Here is a 20,654-nt window from a genome sequence, read left to right on the forward strand (position 1 = left end):
ACACCTCATATATTAATTAACAATCATAGGTGACCTTTCCCTGGGACGGGCCACGTACTGTTGCGCAAATCGTTTTAATGTTAAACTTTGCACTTAAAGCATTTGATCTGTATTTCTCCAGCCGATCAGGCCACAGAGTAAACTAGTTTCCTTTGTATTCGGCGTCACTTTCTCTGCCTGAGTGAGCACTGGCGGTGTCTGGCCGCTGGCCAAACGTAATACTTTGTAAATATTGAATGAAACTAGCTCCCAGCAAGTTCGCTTATTGCAATAGTGTGTTTACTTTTCACCAGTGGTTTCCATATCAGTGTGGCACCTCGAAGCCGAGTACGGAAACTGGACATTCGCAGAAACTAACGTAACTGTCGTTGGAAACACTGCCGAGCAACAGAGGCGCACAGCCTCCTCATGGTGCAATAGTGTGCTTACTTTCCACCAGTGGTTTCCATATCAGTGTGGTACCTCGAAGCCGAGTACGGAAACTGAACATTCGCAGAAACTAACGTGACTGTCGTTGGAAACACTGCCGAGCAACAGAGGCGCACAGCATCCTCATCGGTGAAACGTCTTTGTGTTTGAATGAGTGCTCATCAGCGGGTGAATACTCAGCAGGCAACCACTTGTCCGTTGTGATATAGGTCTCCTACACTGCAAAAAAGCTGCGTGCATTACTCGAATAGTGATATGGAAGCTGTGTTAACAGCTAAGCCTTACCCTGCTTACAGACGTTGCCTCAAAGCGAAATGAAGCAAGCAATTAAAAGCGAAGCCAATGTGTCTGGCTGGCCTCGCAATGCTGCCAAATGGCCGGAGGGAAGCCGGATGGGGGCGGGAGAGCCTGGTGGGGTGGGGGGGGGAATGCAAGCGAAGCCCTTTGGGAAAGTCCGTTGTGATATAGGTCTCCTACACTGCAAAAAAGCTGCGTGCATTACTCGAATAGTGATATGGTAGCCGTGTTAACAGCTAAGCCTTACCCTGCTTACAGACGTTGCGTCAAAGCGAAATGAAGCAAGCAATTAACAGCGAAGCCAATGTGTCTGGCTGGCCTCGCAATGCTGCCAAATGGCCGGAGGGAAGCCGGATGGGGGCGGGAGAGCCTGGTGGGTGGGGGTGGAATGCAAGCGAAGCCCTTTGGGAAACTGAAAGTACGGCCGGCCTGCGGCCGGCCATGAATAATTAGGGGAGGAGAAGCCCTTTGATGTGCTGGCCATGAATACGCGTGCTTGTTTGCTCACGTGATTCACGTGAACTTCAAGAAAACCGCAGGAACGAAGCCCTTGGTTTGACGATGTTTTTGGCTACTTGAATTCTCGATCCCTCAATGCGCTTGCGCGCATTGTAGGTCACGAGACCTAAAAAGAGATCCCTCTGTTCGTGTTAGGCGAAATCGGGGAATAACTGCAAGACATAATGCAGCTGATCGCAGTTGTCTTCGGGGAACGTAGAATTCAAAGTGTCTCCTGAGATATGGAGACCCAGATTTATATAGGTCTCCCTGGGCAAGAGTGAGGGCCTTAAACTGACTACTTTGCACCACGGGAAGCCAATGCAGATCCTGAAGATGTTGCTTTGTGCTTGATCTGCCAGGGATATCAAGCTGCAGTCTTGCTGCTGCGTTTTGAATGGTTTGCAGCTTTTTCAGCTGGTATCCAGGAAGGCCAATATATAATGCACTAGCAGCCCGCCCCAGCGTTGCCTGGGGCAGAAAGGGGCTGGGGGCAGTACACCCGCTCCCGCCCCGACCCCCTCCCGCACCGACTCCCTCCCGCCTGACTCACTCGCGCCCCCCTCCCACCCCGACTCACTCGTGCCCCCCTCCGGCCCGACTCACTCGCGCCCCCCACCCGCCCCGACTCACTCGCGCTCTGACATTTTCATTTACTGCTGCCTCCTTCTTGCCTCCCCCTGCATCACACAGTCTCACTTTCCCTTTCCTTACCTGTGCCGCCGCTCCTCACTGCACAGCCGCTCGTCACTGCACCGCCCTCCTCCTTCGTCGTCATCACGCACGCCGCGTCGCGGCCAGCGCTAGGCCCAGGCCGGCGCTACTTTCAGGGGACTACTTTGTTTATAAACTTAATTTTTGTAATTTACTTTTTTATTTTTTATTTATATAGCCTATGTCCATCTACACACCCTGACATTTTCATAGATGTATCGGGTGTGTAGGTTGGCGCTGTGGTTCCCGAGTTTACCTGGCCAAAAGGTGCAAGTTCTCTCTTTATAATAGTAGTATAGATTAGCATATTCAATATGCAACAAAATGAGGGCACGAGTCACCATTTCTTTGGCCGTTCTGGGAAGCAATGGCAGGAACTTCCTAACTAATTTCAGTGTGCCAAAGCACAGTCCTGCCAATTTTTTTATCTGCATGGATAATCGGAGGTCTTAGCTAAACCAGACCCCCAGATTCTTAACCAGACTGCCAACTGAGTTAGGCCTGGGAAAATCCGCAGCCCAAAGATCTTCCCTCAATTGGGGGGGGAAAGACCCATACAGAAGAACCTCAGACTTGTCCTCATTGCTTTTGAGCTGGGCCCTAGCAAGCCAGTTAAAAACGGCTGAAAGACAATTTTTGGCTAAGTCTGGGGACAAATCTTTTTCCTTCCACGCAAAGAGGAGCTGAGTGTCATCGGCGTAAGCTATGATCTTGGCTCCCAGCTCCTCCACCAGATAGATTAACCCTTTCCGTAATCGCGTCGGCCAACGGCCGTCGCGAGCACTACCTCGCTGGTACTACGCAAGTCCCTTGGCCGATGCAGCTCTGCCCACTGATTAGAACTCACGCACCATGGCGGAATTTGCGCCGCATTCAAGGAGTTAAAGGCGTAACGTAAACATTGAACAGAAGGGGGCTCAAAGTGGAGCCCTGAGGAATTCCCGTGGTCCCCTTTTTTTGGTGCCGAGGAAAACGGGGCAGCCATACCTGCTCTGTTCTGTCCTCTAAAAATGATTTAAGCCAATCCCAAGCTAAATCTGAGATTCCAATGTTTGAGAGACAGGCCAAGAGTTGACGATGAGGCACCGTATCGAAGGCGGCAAAGAGATCCAGTAAAATCAAGGCCCCTCTGCCGCCTGCATTCAAACATTCTTTTATAGCCTCAGACATCTCAACAAGGGCAGTCTCTATGCTGTAAGTGGCCCTAAATCCTGACTGGGCTGGGTGGAGGGAACCAGATGACTCAACAAAGTTGGAAAGTTGTTTATTAACTGCCTTCTCACACACTTTCCCCACAGCCGGGAGGTGTGAGATATGTCGGTAGCTAGCTAGCATAACAGGATCTAAAGAGGGCTTTTTTAACAGAGGAAGCAATTTAACATGTTTCCACTCTAGTGGAACAGTGGTGGTTTGAAGCGACATATTGATAATGGTGTTAACCTCAGAATTAACCACCTCCACAGCTGCTGTTAACTGCCTATCTAGACAGGGATCGACTGGCGAACATGATTTCAGGGATTTGAGAATGGACAGAGAATCCTGCAGGGGAATGGGTGAAAAACCTGTCAAAGAGGTGAGGACTGGATCAGAAACTGGTTCATTCTGAATAGGGAGCCCCGCCTGGCCACTGATACTTGTCCCAAACCTGTCCTGGATCATTTGGATCTTATCTGTAAAGAAACTGGACAGCTTCTCACACCAAGAGTTGGAAGCAGGGAAGGCAATATGCTCTGCACAAGGGGTCAGAAAACTCTGGAAGATAGAGAAAATTTCTTTTGAGTTATTTTTGGACAGAACAATGCGCTCCACGTAGAAGTTGCTTTTAGCCTTCTTGATAGTACCATAGTACTCTTTATGGGACTTCCTTAACCTCATAGCTGCTATGGAACGTCCAGCTCCAGTGCTGGACGTTCCATTGCGCAGGTGAGGTTCGAACGTTCAACGGCCGACGGCAGCACTACGGAGGTAGTGGTGCCGTCGGCCGCTGAACGTGCGCAGCACCTAAGGGGTTACCACTATTTTACCCGATGGACAATAGGCTTGTCTCCAACTACGCTCCAGTTTTTTACAGGATTGCTTTAACTCCTTGAGCTTGCTAGAGTACCAAGGTTTGGAAGGGGTGTTTCTCGCTCGCTTATTAGCAAGAGGTGGTGAAAGATTTTCCACAGCCTGTGAGAGCCATTTGTTAAAGCTCCCTAAAGCGCCAACCAATTCCTTGGAAGCAGTAGGGTGAGTATTAAACAGGACTTTATATAATGCAGATGGCTCCATTCCTTGAGATGATCTGCCTTGGAGAGATCTCATGGCGGAGTAAGGCACCTGAAAAGTCCATGAAAAGTGAATTAAAAAGTGATCGGACCAAGAAATTGGGAGAGATTGCTGAACACATAGAGGGAAATCGGAGCAGACTAGGTCTAAAGTGTGCCCCCCATGATGAGACAGGGAACTAATCCATTGGGAAAGTTGGGCCAGATTCAATGAATCGCAAAATTCCCTTGTGTCACTAGCCGCTACACAGTCCAAATGAATGTTAAAATCCTCAAGCAGTAAGAAGTTCGAGAAGTGTAAAGCCCTCAGCACAATAACTTCATCTAATACCTTCAAAAAGGCGCCAGAGGGCACTGGGGGCCGATATACCAGATCCCCCCAGCGTGAAGTGAGGTGATATGATGAAGGAGAAGTCTAATGCCTCTCCTTCCCCAAAGCCCTGAGCATCTCCACACGTGAAAACCCATGCATCCCTAAACACTACTGCTACACCTCCTGCTCTACCTACTTTACGGTCATCCCTTGCTATTTTGTACCCCACTGGGATGGGCAATTCCATTACTGGGGCAGAGAACTCATTGAGCCATGTCTTGGTTATAAATAATAAGTCCATCTGATCTTCCGAGAAAAGCTCAAAAATGTCCGGGGCATCTTTTACCATAGAGCGGGCATTAATTAAGGCACCTCGTATACAATGGCCCTTCTGAGTAGCTGTAGAAGAAAGATTGGGGGGGGGGTCGCTAGCTACCAATTCGGTGCAGAAGCTGAAGTTGCACTCTGCACCTACTGTGAAGGTTATCCAAAACCATCCAATTTTTCCCACACTTATCCCTATGTGAGCCAATAGTCAGCAGTTCAGCATGACTAAAGGTCAAGCAACCGGCTGGCAACTCCAGTGGGAAACGGGCAGCGTGGCTGGTGCTGGTTGCCTCTTGGATGCTGACAGGCACAAACGGGCATGCCTAAGGCATGCCTTTGGCATGCCAGCAGAGCGCCCGCTGCACAACCACGCATTTCTCATTATTATGCAAAAATGCCCCCAACAACTAGAGCCCGTCCAGAGCAAAATGGCACCTAGATTGTCCAACCGGGACTCGCAATGGTGCGTGGTGAGTGCGGAATTGTGAGCATTCCCTCTTCAATTTAAAAAAAGTATGGCAACAGTTTTTAAAAACAGTATAGCAGCAGAATTATTTTAAGATCCGATTAGCAGCACAATTTAAAAACAATTAAAACGCTCAGAAAAATAAACCAAGTGCAGTACGAGGGAAGGCAAAACAGAGTACTTGCACTAGCAACTCTTCAATCCTAATGGTGGTGTACAAAGATGGAATTAGCTCCCTTAAAGTCTGGTTTAGGGATGCAGAATACTCTCTCTGCAAAGGTATAATCTCCCAGTTCCCTATTACATAGCAAGGATAGCCCAAATCTGACGGAGGTTTCTCCACCAGAAAACCGCCAAGCACTAGCAATGGGTGTGAGCAACTGACACCCAACTTTATCATAGTGTGGCATGGATGACGGGTGGCTGTGGGGCCCTTGCATGCAGTACCCACTTAGGTATCCAGCAGATCCCTTTTTCATCATGTGGTGATTGCGAGACTCAAGGAAGGCAATCCGAGTGATCACTCTTGTGTAATGGGTCAACTGGACCTTGGGGAATCCTATGATTCATCCTGTACATGCTCAGCAGTGTGGAGGAAATGCCATGGATGAAGAGGCTATGCATGATTTGGACTCCCACCAACTCCCTACAGGGCAGCCAGGCTATCAGTGGCCGCTCCTCCACTAAGGCAGAGGAGTGTCGCCCCACTGCTTTTCAACAGTATGAATAAAGGAAAAATAAAATGATAATAACTTGTTGTTATCATTTTTTCTTGTTTCTGCTGCGGCTGCTTTGCGGAGCAGGCAAAGCTACTCTGCTCTCAGAGCAAGGGGAGGAGTGGTGGTCACTCTGTAAGTGCACATGAATGTTTGGCCATCAGTCTTGGGCCGGCCAAACAGTCATCCACACTTTGCATGCTCTCCAACCAGGCTGCATTACAGTCTGGGTGGAGAACATGCCCAGGCTCCAAATCCCTGCCTGAGCACCGAACCACAGAACTCAGATGAATCACAACACTGCATTCCAGCATTGTGTTTGGCTTACAGGAGCCTGGGTGCTCTGTTCCTGTGCTGGAAGAGACACGGAGAGACGAAGGTGGAGAGATGCAGTGAGACGTGGTGAGGAGGTAAGTTTATATGTTTTTTCTTTACCAGCGCTCCTCCCCGCCCTCCACCGAGCCTCCCACGATCTCTGCCAGCCACCACTGCAGGTTATACCAGAGCTTAAACGTGGCAGTGCTTTCTCTGCCAGGCTGATGTGCACCACAGCCTTAACATTGCCCTGTCTTGGCCAGGCCACTCCTGAAATTGACAGCAATTACATCTTTCCACCATGAATGGTGGGATGGCAGTGATGCCGCCAGACTGATCTTCAATAAACCTAGGAGGACTCAGGCTACTCCCCTCCTCCATAAACTCCATTGGCTGCCGGTGAAACAACGGGCCAAATTCAAGGGTCTATGCATTACGCATAAAGCACTGTACGGACAAGCCCCAAAATATATCAAGAAACGTCTAGTTCCATACGCTCCAAGCAGGAATTTACGATCAGCAGACGCTGCTTTACTGATTTGTCCGCGCTTCAAACTTTCCTCCTTTGGAGGGCGAACTTTCTCCCATACAATCCCCAGTGCATGGAACAAACTGCCAGAGAGCCTGCGCAAAGAAACAAATCTTTTATCTTTCAGAAAAAAGCTAAAAACAGTGTTGTTTCAGGAGGCTTGGGGTACTGCCTAGCTATCTTCCCTCTAGCATGGTGCTCACTCTCTGCAAAGCGCTTAGAGACCCCTGGGTGATAAGGCGCTATAGAAATCTAATATACAAATACAAATACAAAATGATTTAATCCCAAAGGGAGGCAGCAAATCTACCAAGTTTAAGGAGTACCTAAGTCTGAGGTCGAATGGCTGGATCGCACATTTTGAAATAGTCAACTTGGCTTTCTGAATTAAATGTTGAGTATATAGTGTTGTGGGTATTTAGGTTGGAATTTAGCTTAATGATAGTATGCTTTGAGTATTGTCGATCGACTATTGGGGATCAAAAGCAATTAGAGCCCAATGATTGAGTCTCACGAGTCATTGAATCTATTCTCAGTTTTCATGCAGCTCTAGTTAAAATTTCAGTTTTCAGATGTTTTCAGAAGAGTATTAATTTGGCTGTGCTCCAAGAGGTGTGATTAATGTATTGGTGAGTGTGTGTCAATAATCTATTAGTGATCTCCTCCTCTTTCTTTGCAACTTGAATTTCTTCTGGCATAAAGTTCAAATAGTCATGTTTCGATGTTTCGAAGTGTCAGTCACATACAGCATGTAATCCAAGCCATTGTTCCAGAATGCCTTATGCTTGTTACCAAAACATTTTACCAGATTTTGGCACGTACTGGGAGTCAGTAGAGTGGTTTTACAGCAAGGGTAACATGGTGGATTTCCTTCTAGATTAAATTCAATGTTGCTGCCTAATTATGTACTCACTAAAGTATATAACTAAGATCTAGGTATGTCTATGTCCACCACATAACAATAGTTTAGTCATGGTCAATTCTTTGCTGTGGTTCGTAAGGAAGTAAGGTAGGACTTTGATGAGCGGAGTGATACAATACATCACATTTTGGCCCGCTGATAACAAACCTCCAAATAACAGTCCATTTAAATAACATTTAATAAGATAATACTCCAGTACACCATATTTCCCAATCCCAGCCAGCCTACTAACGCATTATAACATAATTTCCCTCAAACAATTGAGCTTTTCTATACATAATCATGCATTCGTCCACACACGCACAGGCATCTCCAAAGGTTTAAAATACCTTGTCCTTTTTCAATACAATTAGGATAATTCTTCATTTTCTATTTGGTACCCCAAAAATCAACAACCAAACAATCAAAAATCCATGCATGCAATATGCTTTCTGTCAAGAAAAGCTATGTCTCCAGCGGATTTCCTTAATTCATTGAGAGTAATTTGCATGGTCCTCAGATGAAATAGCCCATACTGATATCCCAGAACTTAAGGCAAGATGTCAGTGTTTGAAAGTCTTTTCTGATCTTTATCCTAACCATTAAAAATCTTTCAGAAGTACTTTAAAGCTGAGTTGTACAATGATTATAACAATGAGTCTTACCTTTCTCAAAGGGTTTGGAAAATGTGGCTAAGGCAGGTGGTATGTCAAGTTCTTTGAGACCTTCATGGACAAGAGGTAAAATATCTTGGAATTTCATCATGGGTCCTCTGACCTGTACATCTAATATTTTTGATGCAGAGGAACATGTAGTATGAGAGAAGTTAGCAAAATAGATATAGAACTAAAATCATGTAATCCCAGGCGCAATCTGGCTTTTCAATTAAATACTCAAAAAACAAAGAAGTGAAGTGAGAGGGTGGGCATCTCAGTGAAATGATCTCCCTATTATAAAACACGAGTTACCCGGAAATGGTCAGAAGGCAGGCTCGAACGAGATTACCTATGTCAAAGAGCCTGCCTATTTATGTATGTGTACCAAGAAATCTTTTAGACAAACTCTAACACACGTACAATGATGTCATGCTTCAGTTTGGCTGAGGGACAGATGGGCGCACTCATGGGCTTCAAGAGCATTAAGGAGGAAATATTAAGCTCAATTGTGGTGAGATGGGGGATCTATGTGAGAGATTAAAAATCTCTTTCAGTAAACCCCTTCTTGTCAGTTTATTCCAGGCTGCATTACTGTGGGATATTAAAAACAGTGAATGTAGGAATTCATTTGCATATTGACTCCCAAGTCCCTTAAGTTCACAAGTTTCAGCTTTTCTTGTGGCCCTTATGGGGTCTGTGGCCATCCTCGGGACTGAGATACGTCAGTCCTACGACTCTCATCCAACATTCATTCTCATATACACATACTATTGATGTGTACAAATTAGTGATACTGCCTGTGGATGTATACTTGTTATCTCTGTGTAGTACCCAAAGGTAGGGTGCCTACCATTTTAGGGTTGTATGGTCTTCTGTCAAGGGAGTCACTGGCATTTGGCCTACCATGAACCCACTGCATCTGGATGTACCCTTCATCTATGGGGTGATATACACCCTCCACTAGGGTACTACACTGAGATTACATGTCGACCTTAAGGAATCGAACCAAAGGTGATGATGGACGGGGCGTTGGCAATACAAACACTCACCCCCAGTCAACTGATCTGGGTTTAATCCATCACTGTTCTTTAGCTCACTTCGCCACCCCAGTTCAGACATGGCCATATGCAAATCAGTCTGGCCCTGTGCCTCATGGGAACAGTCCAGCCCGAACTGCCAAGCCATGTCTTCCCTGGACTGGAATCAAGCTTCCCAGGACCGGTTTCTGGCATTACAGCCGTCTTCAGCCGGGCTTGCTTGACTCCAGTGGCGAAGTGAGCAAGGGACTCACATCTGAGCATACCCTGTCAACTTAGGGCGAACAAAGAAAAACCAAAGGTGATGATGGACGGAGCGTTGACAATACAAACACTCACCCCCAGTCAACAGATCTGGGTTTAATCCATCACCGTTCTTTAGCTCACTCCGCCACCCCAGTTCAGACATGGCCATATGCAAATCAGTCTGGCCCTGAGCCTCATGGGAACAGTCCAGCCCGAACTGCCAAGCCATGTCTTCCCTGGACTGGAATCAAGCTTCCCAGGACCGGTTTCTGGCATTACAGCCGTCTTCAGCCGGGCTTGCTTGACTCCAGTGGCGAAGTGAGCAAGGGACTCACATCTGAGCATACCCTGTCAACTTAGGGCGAACAAAGAAAAACCAAAGGTGATGATGGACGGAGCGTTGACAATACAAACACTCACCCCCAGTCAACAGATCTGGGTTTAATCCATCACCGTTCTTTAGCTCACTCCGCCACCCCAGTTCAGACATGGCCATATGCAAATCAGTCTGACCCTGAGCCTCATGGGAACAGTCCAGCCCGAACTGCCAAGCCATGTCTTCCCTGGACCAGAATCAAGCTTCCCAGGACCGGTTTATGGCATTACAGCCGTCTTCAGCTGGGCTTGCTTGACTCCAGTGGCAAAGTGAGCAAGGGACTCACGTCTGAGCATACCCTGCCAACTTAGGGCGAACAAAGAAAAACCAAAGGTGATGATGGACGGAGCGTGGACAATACAAACACTCACCCCCAGTCAACTGATCTGGGTTTAATCCATCACCGTTCTTTAGTTCACTCCGCCACCCCAGTTCAGACATGGCCATATGCAAATCAGTCTGACCCTGTGCCTCATGGGAACAGTCCAGCCCGAACTGCCAAGCCATGTCTTCCCTGAACCGGAATCAAGCTTCCCAGGACCGGTTTCTGGCATTACAGCCGTCTTCAGCCGGGCTTGCTTGACTCCAGTGGCAAAGTGAGCAAGGGACTCACGTCTGAGCATACCGTGCCAACTTAGGGCGAACAAAGAAAAACCAAAGGTGATGATGGACGGAGTGTTGACAATACAAACACTCACCCCCAGTCAACTGATCTGGGTTTAATCCATCACCGTTCTTTAGCTCACTCCGCCACCCCAGTTCAGACATGGCCATATGCAAATCAGTCTGACCCTGTGCCTCATGGGAACAGTCCAGCCCGAACTGCCAAGCCATGTCTTCCCTGAACCGGAATCAAGCTTCCCAGGACCGGTTTCTGGCATTACAGCCGTCTTCAGCCGGGCTTGCTTGACTCCAGTGGCAAAGTGAGCAAGGGACTCACGTCTGAGCATACCGTGCCAACTTAGGTGCTAACAAAGAAAAACCAAAGGTGATGATGGACGGAGTGTTGACAATACAAACACTCACCCCCAGTCAACTGATCTGGGTTTAATCCATCACCGTTCTTTAGCTCACTCCGCCACCCCAGTTCAGACATGGCCATATGCAAATCAGTCTGACCCAGTGCCGCATGGGAACAGTCCAGCCCGAACTGCAAAGCCATGTCTTCCCTGGACTGGAATCAAGCTTCCCAGGACCGGTTTCTGGCATTACAGCCGTCTTCAGCCGGGCTTGCTTGACTCCAGTGGCAAAGTGTGCAAGGGACTCACGTCTGAGCATACCCTGCCAACTTAGGGTGAACAAAGAAAAACCAAAGGTGATGATGGACGCAGCGTTGACAATATAAACACTCACCCCCAGTCAACTGATCTGGGTTTAATCCATCACCGTTCTTTAGCTCACTCCGCCACCCCAGTTCAGACATGACCTTAAGAAGTCGTCATAACTCCTACAGTTCTACATTAGGAACCACATTTTATCCTGAATCGTATCTATTTTAAACATGAATGAGAGCACTAGCCAATGGTCTGACATTGTAAGCCACTTAAAAATTAGCAGCAGCAAGGAGCCCTGCTATTTGGAAGCATTAATAACCTCCCAGATGTAAGAAAAAGACTTTCACCTTGATTCAAGTGGATGGGGAAAGTTCAAGCTATTTATTGCACCTGGTGAATTCCAATACCACAGAGTCCCTTCTACACCAGGTGGCAAAATATCTCCTATTCTGATTTGTTTCGGTGAAAAATGAGGAATTACATGCATAATTGGTGTTGTCAACACTAAGTTCTGCATGAATCAGAATTTGCCATATATTTGTTCATCATGTAAATTTCCATAGGTTTGCTATGCCAAATGTCAGACATTTTATCCAGTCCACGATCCCAGGTTTCATCATGCACTCAAAAACGGACGACGCTAGTAGTCTGCAATGGAAAATTGGTCTCACTAATCTTCCTTCACTCACAGAGTATACGTGGACGAGCAATGAAGGTCCAGCTTAAGGAGAGGGGTATAGAGCGAAGCTAGGTCAATTAAAACACTTTGATAATAACCAGTATAAATCAAAATATTTAACAAAAAACAATACATTAAAGACAATGAAACAACAGTATAAAGCCATAGGTAGGAAAACCAGGGCCACTAGCTATTCACTTTGGATGCTGTTAGTGACCACTGACTGATCAACATATATTGCTACAATATAGCAGCAAAAAGCATAATACCACAGTAATTCAGCTCCTAAACCAATGAAAGAGCTAAGCAGTGTTCAGAAACACATGATGATTAGGGTTCACAATCCTCCCACCAAGACAGTTATATTATTAAAAGTCAGTCACACTTACTGTTTGTAGACCTATTGTTCGCAAGCCCCTCAAACACCAAAGAAACAAGCAAAAAAAAAAAAAACCAATGAGTGTACCTGGCAACCTATAAGGAATAGCACTGGCACAGCGTTAATGGTTCGGTCTCTCAAAATGGAATATATTGTTACATAAGGACCCTGGAAGCTCCAGGTCAGACACTCATCACTTATGGTAGACCAACCTGGATGATAGGGGCAGGTGAACCTTTACCACAGAAACGGATAGGTAGTCCCATAACACACCTCTCAGCATTCACACATTTCGGAACTCTGGATAGCTAGCAAATCAACAGAATACTGGACCACTGCAAGATAACAGGGTCAATGAAGAAATCAGAATACATTTAATGGTCGTGCTGAGAGGGTGTGGTCATGAGGAAGAGTCATCCCTTGGCTCACCTTGAGTTGCAGTTGTAGATTTCTAGGGCAGCCCTCCTCTAGTCTCTGATGATAGGTAGAGGGGGCACGAGGAACTGTCTACTGGCTTATAGGAAAATGAGATGCATTTCAAAAAGAAGAGTTAAATGTTTCAGTTTTATTTTTTAGGAGTAGGCAGTGGTCCCACTGCCTGCTATTAAAAAACGTTTTAGGTGACTATTAAATTGAATTTGGAGATAAAAAGCAAATCTTTTCTGACCGCATTACAGTTGCAAAACATTCGTACATGGCACAGAGAGTCGCTTTTAGGAATGGACACCCTTAAAATGCCCCTTTCTAAAACTGAATCTCAAAACCCATTTTGTGATTCGGTAACACGTCGCTGAATTGCTATTTGGTCTTTGTACATGCAAAAAGCCTTTTTGCATTCACAAATGGGCCGATTCTGCAAATCGGCCCATTTGCGACCTGCAAAAAGGTTTGTATATGTGGCCCCTAAATGATCAAGGAATTTGGATTTATTCTGAATGGAATTTACATTGGAATCGGACCTTATCAGCTGGGGCCTCTGTGTCACAAGGCAACACTCATGAAAATGCAAAGAATAGGTGGGCTTAGGTATTTGTTGCTTGACGAATGTGGATGGGTCTAGTAGGAAAATATCTGTTCATTCTCTAGATCTTCAGACACCTATGGGGTCTCATGCCCTCAAAATGATCAAAGACAATTTGCAGGGTAACCCCTCTTTTGTTCAGGCATTCACCCTGTCTTCAATAAGACTCTGCAAATTGTTTCTCAGTCACAAAACACAAATGTAAAATCTATCTCATATGACACCCAGAAAAAACACCATGGGGAAAGCCAAGACTTCAGTTAGGGGGGACAGTGAGGATTTTACAGGGAAGGGCAGCTAGGCCTTCTTTCCTTCGTTGGTGCAGGTAATAAGGCATTTGCTCCTGCAATAGGGTCAACAGCCAGCAACCTTCCATTCTCTGTATAATCTAGCTCACCACGGATTGGGGTTCACTTAGAGAGCACTCTCTAGCCAGCAAGGCCGTGTGTTCAGGTATTGAATGTGAGAAAACATGGAGTAATTCCATTTACCTCAAATTGCCAACTGCAAACAACACAGAGTGTGTCTGAAAAAGTCAAACAGGTAAGGCCAAACAAATTCCCTTGCAGTGTTATTTGTTAGAAGCAGCACTACAACCATCTAAATAATCCACAAGGGGCAGATCTACAAGAAACTAACTCAGTGCGGTGCCGCAAGTCATTGTGCTGCGTCGTGCAGCATTAGTTTCGAAGCACAGGGATCCAACATATTTACAACAATATTTTGCATCTCTGTGATTCCCCTTGCGCTGGTGCACAAACTGCTGCCATGTGCCGGCACAGGCACCCTTGCACCATGGTGCAAGGATGCTTATATCAGGTGATGGTTTTTGTGCAGGAAGAGGCCCCTTCCTGCACAAAAACAATCAATTGAGGTGATTTCCTCTTCCAATGTGTGCTGTAGAATGCAGCACGCATTGAAAGAGGAAAAAACAAGGAGAAATGTTTTCCTTGCACCCCTAGGGTGGCGTAGTATTGTGACGCATTTCCAGAATTACGATTTCTCGTAAATCTGGAAATGCATCAGTGGACATTGGTGTTGCGTGGGAACACCCACAGCAACACCCATGTCACACCCCTAACACATAAAGCGTTGCGTGAACAGGGGAGATATTTACAAGCACAGGTTAAGTCACACAGAGTGACTTTACCTGTTCTTGTAAATATCACTTAGCAGACTGAGCCACTAATGCATCATGCAACGTGATGCACGGGCGGCGCAAGGGGCTCCTAAATCTGACCCTAGGTATGTAGCAAAGACAATCCTTTATTCTTGTGTTGCCTTTTCACCCTCTGTAGTAGGCGACCTCCGAGCCAAAAACTGTTGAAGCCCGCCTCTTGGAATCTCCGTGTTGAGTCTGAAGGAAGAAGCCACTTACTCTCAATCGAGGAACGCTTCTTAAATGGTGCCTCCCTATTGACATGTTTCTCCAAAAAGAGTTATGGGCATATTATCAAGAATAGCGTTAAAATTATTGCCAGTTTAGCGACAGAAAACTGCAGCTAAAGCGGCGATAATGGGTTAATAATATGCCCTAGAAAATTCCAATAGAAGCCCATGTTCACGCCAGAGCATGGACTTCTATTGGAATTCTCAAGGGCATATTATCAAGCCCATTATCGCCGCTTTAGCTGCAGTTTTCTGCCGCTAAGCGGCGATAACTTTTAACGCCATTCTTGATAATATGCCCCTTAATTCCTGTACCTCTCCAGCCTATCCAGAGGTCATTCCCCATCCAGCCCTACTTAACAAGTACAGATCCCGCTCATATCTGGTTTCCTCTGCCCTCTGTCAACTTGTGGGCACGTTTAAGGACTGACAGGTTCAAAACACTTGGTAAAATTACAGGAGAGGCAGATTTCGGAATAGTCGAAGGGACAGCCGTACTAGAATGTCTCTATCTGCAGAGCCTCGCGCCGCTAGCTTCCCCACTGCTTGGATAACAGGAGCTTCAGCAATGTAGAGCCAACAAGCCCCATACACCCGGAGAAAAAGAAATAGTTATCTCTTAACTTTATTTCTTTGGAGTTTTCAAACTTACATTGTTTTGTACAGAAAAAAATCTCCCAGATAGGATTCACCAAGGATTTAACAGCATGGGTGTTTTTGCTGGGGTGAAATGTAAGCAGACATATTTTTGTAGTCTGTTTGTTTTCGCAGGATCCGGCTGCATCAGACAATCACTATTTAGTAAACTGTATTGTACACTGCTCTCCAGGTGGCAGGTGCCCTGCAGTAATGCGGTGTAACAATTTTAGACAATGAATCACATGACGAAGGGCAGAACATTTGAATCAATAACCTTCTCTTCATGCTGGGCCCATAGTATTCTCCAGCGCCTCATGGGGTGCAGCGCCTCTGCTTGAGGTAATCTTTTGTGCATGGAGGTGATGAATGCAACACTTGTTTTCTTTATAAAGCCGGTAAATGGCATACCTATTTAGAGCCGCTCTGTCTTGCACAGTGATTTCAGGGCAGTAGAGCAGTCCCAGGATACAGGACGAATAGCTAAGTACCCCCATCGCTGGCAGACATGGTGATGTTTGAAGCAGCCCATCACCGGAGGCTCTGTTTCCAATGATTATACTGGTAAAGAAAGAGAGAAGAAAAAAAAAGAGAGAGCGACAATAGAAAGGACCTCATTTATGAGAAGTGACGCATCGCTGTTTGAAAGCAGTGATGTAACCCTTCTCAGTGCGTCCTTCTTGCGACATGATGGCTGAGTCATATTTACTGTATGACGCACCGTGTTGCAAGGAATGACAGATACGTCAGTATTGCTGAAGTATCTGTCGGCGCTAAAGTGGCGCATTGCTGGGGTGTGTCTGAAAACAGATTCAACTCCAGCAATGTGTCCTTTCATATGGGGAAAGCCCCATGTGAACGGCCCTGCGTAAGCCTTATGCCTGCCATGAGGCAGGCGTAAGGTTTTGACGCATTGACGTCCTTGAAATGGCGAAGTGAAATCATTTCTTGCGGGGGAACGCCCACCTTGCATACATTATACTTGACACAGGTATAATGCAGTGAAGGAGTTTACAAAGTGACACATCTGCCTAGATGCGTCACTTCGTAAATATGGCACAACATGGTACATTATTTATGCCGCTGCTGGGTCACAAAAATTGACTCAATGGCAGCGCAAAAGTGACGCTGGGGCTGATGAATAAGCCCCAAAGTGTGGGGGAGATAGGGTAAACAAGACGTCAAAAGAGAGAAAAATTGGCGTTAGATGAGGTGATGTAATACAGGCCACCACATTCCCAGCAGTGCAGACAATACATTTATTCAAGGGGCCTCCATTTCATTTGTACATATGTCTGATGGCGGTATCAAAAGGGACACTACATTTTTCAGAGGAATTATAATAAGACCACCAGAGAGAAGTAAAATGACAAAGAAAAAGCGAGATTGGAAATACAGAGGGAGACAGAAATAGAGAGATGGGGAGAAAGAGTGAGAGAGAGAGTGAAAATGAGACAGCAAGAGCAGAGAGATAAAGGGCGGATGGACAGTTAGACAAACGTGAGAGAAGGAAGGCAAGCACAAGAGAGGAAAAGACAACATATGGGGTAAGCGAGTGGTAAAGGGTGTATAATGATGCTGTATGTTATACTTTCAAACCTTATACCTTTTCATTCTCAGAATAAAGTTGTTAAGAAAGAGTGCACAAGGACAATGTCTCATGTCTTCTGTGTGGCTGTAGCATCCCCGCATGTTTTCCTTGGTACTTCGGCATTATTGCTTTTTGGTAAAACTTTGCAAAGCACCTGATTCAAATAGACCCTACAAATGGCAGATCTAATGCTGTCTGATGACATGTTTCTAAGTTGCCTTAAATAAAGATCCCCTTCATTAGTCAAACTACTCTGGAGTTTTGGAGAGGCATCCTGTCTGACGTCTGCCACACAGACCCCTAATGGCAGCATTGTAGGTGTTTGGGGGGATAGCAGATTCATCTAGCAATGATGACTACTGACCTCCCCATTTACATTATTCCACTGGCTTGTGACAGAGAGGTGACTTTGATTTTTATATTTTTTTCTGTGTATGATTGGAAATATTTCATACATTATATGCACATGCTTTGCAATAATGATTAGAAATATCACAATTCCAGGTGAGTTGAGTTGTGACTTTTTCTGGCAAGCACACTTTCCACCTGCCCGATGTGGATTGTTTTCTTTAATTTTTGTTTTCAGACCTTGGTTTGTTGAAGAAGATCAACATGTGGCTGCTTTTGTATGCTAGCCATGCTGAGGAGAGACTCAGTAGCCTCAATGAGTACCCTTAGTCCTGCGAGGGGCACACACTGTTGTCCTTGTGGTTCAGACTGCTCTGTGGCCATCTTTGGCATTTGTGGTGTCTGCCCTCATACCTTTCTCACTCCCTCTCCTGACCTCCACCCCCATGGCTTTATCCCATAGCCGCAAGTGGAGGCACTAAAAAGAAACCACTAGATTGCAAAATATCCTCTACCTCCATAGGGCAAATGTTTAAAATTAAAGTGGGGGCAGCGCCCCAGGAGATGGGGTCCAAGGGGCCAAAATCAACCCAGAGAAGGTGAGCCATATGACCCTTCTTCCCCTATATGGGTTGTTGCGAAGTGTGGCTCAATGGTTAGAGTGGCAGACCCTGATGCAGAGGCCTGGCCGGGACCAGGGATCAATTCCCGCCTTGGGGGGTCTAGGGCTCAATTTCCTCGGACCTGATAATTCTCGCCTCGGTGTCTAATCTATTCATGGGTCCCACTCTGCAACTCTGGGCAATAGCTTGCTTAATCTCCACAACGGCCCCAACAGCGCTGGGATGCCTGGCTTCACCTTGGGGGTGCCCAGGAGTGGGAATTTCATTGGGAAATGCCAGGAAGGGTTCCACAGCGGTATGCGTACAGCGCCAAGACACCTCAGGGTATAAGTGCGCTATACAAGTACGAATTCATTTTATTTCATATAATAAAAAAAGTTATATGAAAAGGATACTGGCACAATACCGGAGGACCTGCCTCCTTTCTGCACCACTCTGCAATCACTTCTCCTGGCTCGCTGCTGGTTGGGGGATGAAGCCCCCTTGGCTGCTGAAGGTCCTTGGGGACCAACAAGACCTCCTATTACCTCCAGTAAGCCCCACACAGTGGGATTGCAGAAAGGTGTACAGAGGCCACGCCCCTTTCTCCACCATTCTGCAAACATACCTCTAAGCACACTGCTGGTGAAGGGGATAAAGTCCTCTTGGCTGCTGAGGTTCCTTTGGGGCCAACAAGACCTCCTGTTACCTCCAGTATGTCCCACACAATGGGAGTGCTGAGAGTTGTACGAAGGACATGTCCTCTTTCTCCACCACTCTGCAAATGCGCCTCTCGGTGTACTGTTCACGGGGGGAAGACATCCCCTTGGATTCTGAGGGTTCTTGCGGGCCAACAAGCCCTCCTGTTACCTCCAGAAAGTCTGACACAGCAGGATTCCTGAGAGCCAGTCGGAGACCCAGCCCCCTTTGTTCACCACTCTGCTCTACTTGTTAAAAAATTGGAAATTCATTAAAAAAAGACAAAGGCTAAAGGGACGTTATAGTCAAGAAATAGATTTTGAAAAAACTTAGAACTTCACTTAAAAAAACAAAGTTTACAGGGCCAATATAGTTAGTAAATAGAACTTAGAAACTCACTGAATAAAACAAAGGTTACAGGAAGGTTATAGTTTGGCTCAGATTTCACTAATAAAAAAACAGTGAAATTCGGCAGTTATAGTTACCTGAGCTAACTATAACTTACACCCTGCAAGGCACTGCAAATGACCTCACATATTACATCACTCATGACATGGTCAGTGACATCACTAATGACATCACTGATGACACCGCTGATGTCACTGATAGCCTCGGGCCTGGGTGATTCAGTTTTAAGCCCTGAAGTGCTCATGTCCAAGTGTCAATCACCTCATCACAGAGTGGGATCAGTGGTCTCACTGACCCCCCAATGCCACTCTGTGATGAGTGAAGGACTTCTGCCTTCCTTCATGAAAGGCAGCAGTCCCATTCCTCCTGGGACCTCCGTGAGAGCTGCAGCAAAGGTAAGTTTTATTTTTTGTGATGTTTGGTTCATGCATGTATATCTGTATCTATGTATGTATGTGTATTTGCAAGTATTGTGAATGGGTATGTGAGTGCATGTTTGTGAATGCATGGGTGTAGTGAGTGTCTATGTGTGCATGTGTGGCCCCCCACCTCCCTCCCTACTAAAATTACCGGACACCACTTCTTCTCAGAATTAAAGCTATGCATTTTTATGTTACAAAACTCAGAGAGTTTCCTTTTTCAGTCAACATCAACTTTGGAAGCCTGCTCCCCCAAGGTGAGACTTGATGGGAGACTTTAAACAGAAATGTCATGCCCTCTCGGAAAACATTATCTACACTGCTGGATGTGGTTCTGGGTTAGTTTGGGTGTATACTTGTTGCTTGTGATATGAGGCTTTGCCTGAGCCGGTTCTTCTAAACTGTCCGGGGTTTATTTACAAGCCTCTTGCACTGTCAGTAAGTCACTTTTTCTGCACCATCGGCGCAAGGGGCTTGTAAATAAGCTTCTCGGAGTACAAGTAGGTCAGCGTTGGGCTCAGATGTGAACTTAGCTTAAAAGCCAACAACTTCCAAATGCAGTAGGAGTTGCCCAACGGTCATGGTTAACACAGAGATCTAGTAGCGTTATTAAATGCTGTTACAGAGAAATAAGAACAAGCGTGGGGCTCCTTTGGTAACACTGTCGTAACACAAAATGATGGGACCCACCACGAAATGCGAGGAGGGGCCCCTGAGTCTCCTATATGTCACAGATATTCATTAACCTTGGGCTAAATGTGGCCCTCTTGGCGTGTTGGGAGCCTTCTGGAGGATTGCCCTCCCTGCACCTCAGGGGCTGTAGGGGCCTGTGTTATGCCATGCTTTGTTACCCCAGAGAGTTTGAGAGAGGAATCAGCAAATAATACAATGCAGAAAACTCCCTGCAGGAAAGATTGAACAATGTATACAATCCGAAGGGGAGTGAATGGCCACTAGAAAATCAATTCACTGTTGCCCCATCTCTAAATTCCGTCCCCTTATATGTGGTATCCAATTGTTTGACACAATCTTTTGAAAATAAAGCTACTCCAACTCCTTTTGTTTCTCTTCTTTTAAATATTTTCGCAAACAATGTCAGCTCTTCTTGGGTAAAGAAATGGA

This window comes from Lissotriton vulgaris, chromosome 11, assembly GCF_964263255.1.
Source record: "Lissotriton vulgaris chromosome 11, aLisVul1.2, whole genome shotgun sequence".
NCBI classification, from domain to species: domain Eukaryota; kingdom Metazoa; phylum Chordata; class Amphibia; order Caudata; family Salamandridae; genus Lissotriton; species Lissotriton vulgaris.